The sequence below is a fragment of the Mesoplodon mirus genome (assembly GCF_964341445.2).
Source record: "Mesoplodon mirus genome assembly, chromosome: 15".
Taxonomy (NCBI): domain Eukaryota; kingdom Metazoa; phylum Chordata; class Mammalia; order Artiodactyla; family Ziphiidae; genus Mesoplodon; species Mesoplodon mirus.
Window position 1 is genome coordinate 31,922,889 of NC_138991.1, and position 5,796 is coordinate 31,928,684.

Consider the following 5,796-nt stretch of genomic DNA (forward strand, 5'->3'; position numbering starts at 1 on the left):
CTTCTTCTTTTCCAGTTTGTATTCCTTTTATTTATTTATTTGTTTGTTTGTTTGTTTTATTTTATTTTATTTTTTTACTGTATGTGGGCCTCTCACTGTTGTGGCCTCTCCCGTTGCAGAGCACAGGCTCTGGATGTGCAGGCTCAATGGCCATGGCTTATGGGCCCAGCCGCTCCACGGCATTTGGGATCTTCCCAGACCGCGGCACGAACCCATGTCCCCTGCATCGGCAGGCAGACTCTCAACCACTGTGCCACCAGGGAAGCCCCCTTTTATTTCTTTTTCATCTCTGATTGCCGTGGCTAGGACTTCCAGAACTATGTTGAATAATAGTGGCAAGGAGTGGATATCCTTGTCCTGTTCCTGATCTTAGAGGAAATGCTTTCAGTTTTTCACCATTGAGAATGATATTGGCTGTGGATTTGTTGTATATGGCCTTTATTATGTTGAGGTAGTTTCCCTCTATGCCCACTTTCTGGAGAGTTCTATCATAAATTGGTGTTGAATTTTGTCAAAAGCTTTTTCTGCATCTATTGAGATGATCATATGGATTTTATTCTTCAATTTGTTAATATGGTGTACCACATTGATCGCTTTGCATATATTGAAGAATCCTTCCATCCCTGGGATAAATTTCACTTGATCATGGTGTATGATCCGTTTAATGTGTTGTTGGATTCTGTTTGCTAGTATTTTGTTGAGGATTTTTGCATCCATATTCATCAGTGATATTGGTCTGTAATTTTCTTTTTTTTTTGTAGTACCTTTGTCTGGTTTTGGTATCAGGGCAATGGTGGCCTTGTAGAATGAGTTTGGGAGTCTTCTTCCCTCTGCAATTTTTTGTAAGAGTTTGAGAAGGTTGGGTGTTAGCTCTTCTCTAAATGTTTGATAGAATTCACCTGTGAAGCCATCTCGTCTTGGACTATTGTTTGTTGGAAAATTTTTAATCACAGTTTCAATTTCATTACTTGTGATTGGTCTGTTCATATTTTCTATTTCTTCCTGATTCAGTCTTGGAAGCTTATACCTTTCTCAGAATTTGTCCATTTCTTCTAGGTTGTCCATTGTATTTGCATAGAGTTGCTTGTAGTAGTCTCATGATGGTTTGTGTTTCTGTGGTGACTGTTGTAACCTCTCCTTTTTCATTTCTAATTTTATTGATTTGAGTCCTCTCCCTCTTTTACTTGATGAGTCTGGCTAAAAGTTTATCAATTTTGTTTGTCTTCTCAAACAACCAGCTTTTAGTTTTATTGATCTTTGCTATTGTTTTCTTTGTTTCTATTTCATTTATTTCTGCTCTGATGTTTATGATTTCTTTCCTTCTACTAACTTTGGGTCTTATTGTTATTGTTGTTCGTCCTCTAGTTCCTTTAGGTGTAAGTTTAGATTGTTTATTTGAGATTTTTCTTGTTTCTTGAGGTAGGATTGTACTGCTGTAAACTTCCCTCTTAAAACTGCTTTTGCTGCATCCCACAGGTTTCGGATCGTCGTGTTTTCATTGTCATTTGTCTCTAGGTATTTTTTGATTTCCTCTTTGATTTCTTCAGTGATCTCTTGGTTATTTAGTAACGTATTGTTTAGCCTCCATGTGTTTGTATTTTTTACATTTTTTCCCCTGTAATTCATTTCTAATCTCATAGTGTTGTGGTCAGAAAAGATGCCTGATATGATTTCAATTTTCTTAAATTTACCAAGGCTTGATTTGTGACCCAAGATGAGATCTATCCTGGAGAATGTTCCATGTGCACTTGAGAAGAAAGTGTAATCTGCTGTTTTCAGATGGAATGTCCTACAAATATCAATTAAATCTATCTGGTCTATTGTCTCATTTAAAGCTTGTGTTTCCTTATTAATTTCCTCTCTGGATGATCTGTCCATTGGTTTACGTGTGGTTTTAAAATCTGTCACTATTACTGTGTTACTGTCAATTTCCGCTTTTAGAGCTGTTAGCATTTGTCTTATGTATTGAGGTACTCCTATGTTGGGTGCATATATATTTATAATTGTTATATCTTCTTCTTGGATTAATCCCTTGATCATTATGTAGTGTCCTTCCTTGTCTCTTGTAACATTCTTTATCTTAAAGTCTATTTTATCTGATATGAGTGTTGCTCCACCAGCTTTCTTTTGATTTCCATTTGCATGAAATATCTTTTTCCATCCTGTCACTTTCAGTCTGTATGTGTCCCTAGGTCTGAAGTGGGTCTCTTGTAGACAGCATATAGATGGGTCTTGTTTTTTTTATCTATTCAGCAAGCCTGTGTCTTTTGGTTGGAGGATTTAATCCATTCATGTTTAAGGTAATTATCAATATGTATATTCCTATTAGTGTTTTCTTAATTGTTTTGGGCTTGTTTATGTAGGTCCTTTTCTTTTATTGTGTTTCCCACTTAGAGAAGTTCCTTTTGCATTTGTTGTAGAGCTGGTTTGGTGATGCTGAATTCTCTTAGCTTTTGGTTATCTGTAAAGCTTTTGATTTCTCCATTGAATCTGAATGAGACCCTTGCTGGGTACAGTAATTTTGGTTTTAGGGTTCTCCCGTTCATATCTTTAAATATATCGTGCCACTCCCTTCTGGGTTGTATAGTTTGTGCTGAGAAATCAGCTGTTAACCTTATGGGAGTTCCCTTGTATATTATTTGTCGTTTTTCCCTTGTTGATTTCTGTAATTTTTCTTTGTCTTTAATTTTTGCCACTTTGATTACTGTGTGTCTAGGCATGTTTCTCTTTGGGTTTATCCTGCCTGGAACTCTCTGCCCTTCCTGTACTTGGGTGGCTATTTCCTTTCCCATGTTAGGGAAGTTTTCAACTATAATCTCTTCACATATTTTCTTGAGTCCTTTCTTTCTCTCTTCTCCTTCTGGGACCCCTATAATGCGAATGCTGGTGCATTTAATGTTGTCCCAGAGGTCTCTTAGGCTGTCTTCATTTCTTTTCATTCTTTTTTCTTTATTCTGTTCCATGACAGTGAATTCCCCCATTCTGTCTTCCAGGTCACTTATCTATTCTTCTGCCTCAGTTAATCTGCTATTGATTCCTTCTAGTGTATTTTTCATTTCAGTTATTGTATTGTTCATCTCTATTTTTTTGTTCTTTAATTCTTCTTGGTCTTCGTTAAACATTTCTTGCGTCTCCTCAAACTTTGCCTCCATTCTTTTTCCGAAATCCTGGATCATTTTCACTATCATTAATCTGAACTCTTTTCCTGGAAGGTTGCCTATCTCCACTTCATTTAGTTGTTTTTCTGGGGTTTTATCTTGTTCCTTCATCTGGTACATAGCCCTCTGCCTTTTCATTTTGTCTGTCTTTCTGTGAATGTGGTTTTTGTTCCATGGGTTGCAGGATTGTGTAGTTCTTCTTGCTTCTGCTGTCTGCCCTCTGGTGGATGAGTCTATCTAAGAGGCTTGTGCAAGTTTCCTGATGGGAGGGACTGGTGATGGGTAGAGCTTGGTGTTGCTTTGGTAGGCAGGGCTCAGTAAAACTTTAATCTGCTTTCTGCTAATTGGTGGGGCTGAGTTCTCTCCCTGTTTGTTTTTTACCTGAGACGATTCAACACTGGAAGCTAGAAGCTCTTTGGTGGGGCTAATGGTGGACTCTGGGAGGGCTCATTCTAAGAATACTTCCCAGGGCTTCTGCTGCCAGTGTCCTTGTCCCCACAGTGAAGCACAGCCACCCCCACCTTTGCTGGAGTCCCTCCAATACTAGTTGGTAGGTCTGGTTCAGCCTCCTATTGGGTCACTGCTCCTTCCCACTGCTTCCTGATGTGCACACTACTTTGTGTGTCCCCTCCAAAAGTGGAGTCTCTGTTTTCCCCAGTCTTGTCAAAGTCCTGCAATCAAATCCCGCTAGCCTTCAAAGAATGATCCTCTGGGGATTCCTCCTCCCATTTCCAGACCCCTAGGTTGGGAAGCCTCATGTGGGGCTCAGAACCTTCACTCCAGTGGGTGGACTTCTGCGGTATAATTGTTCTCCAGTTTGTGAGTGACCTACCCAGTGGTTATGGGATTTGATTTTATTGTGATTGTGCCCTTCCTACCATCTCATTGTGGCTTCTCCTTTGTATTTGGATGTGGGGTATCTTTTTTGGTGAGTTCCAGTGTCTTCCTATCGATGATTTTTCAGCATTTACTTGTGATTCTAGTGCTCTTGCAAGAGGGAGTGAGCACACATCCTTCTATTTCACCATCTTGAACCAATTTCCCATCCATTCAAACACTTTTAGCATTAGCTTGTGTCTCGCCCACCAACGTCTCAGTGGCCAAAGCAATCATATGACTTAGTTTAAAATTTAGAAGTGAGGAATTCCTGTCTGACTACCCTGAGGAATTGGGAAAGTTGTGGCTCTGAAACACAACAGAAGGAAGCCATAAATGGAGGCTGTAACTCAATCTACCACACTGATACAATTATGTTTGTTATATAATTCCATCTAAGAACATGTAGGTGTACTTTTCATCCTTTTTGTTTTATTTTATTTAATTTAATGATTTATTATTTATTTTTTAACATTTTTATTGGAATATAATTGCTTTAAAATGGTGTATTTATTTTTTTTTACATCTTTATTGGAGTATAATTGCTTTACAATGGTGTGTTAGTTTCTGCTTTATAACAAAGTGAATCAGTTTTACATATACATATGTCCTCATATCTCTTCCCTCTTGCATCTCCCTCCCTCCCACCATCCCTATCCCACCCCTCTAGGTGGTCACAAACCACCGAGCTGATCTCCCTGTGCTATGCAGCTGCTTCTCACTAACTATCTATTTTACGTTTGGTAGTGTATATATGTCCATGCCACTCTCTTACTTTGTCCCAGCTTACCCTTCTCCCTCCCTGTATCCTCAAGTCCATTCTCTAGTAGGTCTGAATCTTTATTCCCATCTTGCCCCTAGGTTCTTCATGACCATTTTTGTTTGTTTGTTTTTAGACTCCATATATTTGTGTTAGCATATGGTATTTCTTTTTCTCTTTCTGACTTACTTCACTCTGTATGACAGACTGTAAGTCCATCCACCTCACTACAAATAACTACTTTTTCATCTTAACTGAGGTAGTACTCATTGTAACGATTGTAATGATGTTTCCATGATGCTCTTTATGGATATTTGAGTTTTGTTAATACAAACAATGCTGCTTTGAATGCTTGTACATGTCTCCTGGGGCAGGTGTGTGAGAATTGCTCAATATTAAACTACTGTATAGCAAAATTACCCCAAACTTTGAAATAAAGCAAAAAGATGATTATATGACCTTTAAATAACATTCTAAGAGCGTTTTTATTAAGCATCCTAGAGATTATCTAACTCTCTCAGGGATGTAACTTTGTTGACTTATTAATAATTAATTTTATAATGAAGTTCTATAATTTAGTACAGGTAGAGGTGAACTTGTAGGAGAATGATAAGTTGTGATGATTTTTGTATTTGGTAAAGATGATAACCCTGAAGTTTGCAGCTTTATTGTCCTTTGGCACAATAACATTTTGTATTCTATTCGGCAATTTTTCCTCTATATAAATCCCAGTTTCTCATATCCTCATGAAATTAGTTTTATCACTCTTCTGCTTCCTTAATTAAGCAGTTAAATAAAACTTTGACATATGCTCATCATCTATTTGTATGAGAATAGTTTTTTTTTCCCCTACTGAAGCCTTTTATTCTGAATTTGTTTGTGCTTAAGGAAAGCAGCTAAGCACATACTCATGTGCCCCAGTCTTATGACACCAACTTGTATTTGGCTAATTAGTAACGAAGCAAAACTGCATTCTTCTTAGGTCTATTCAGTTGATAAATG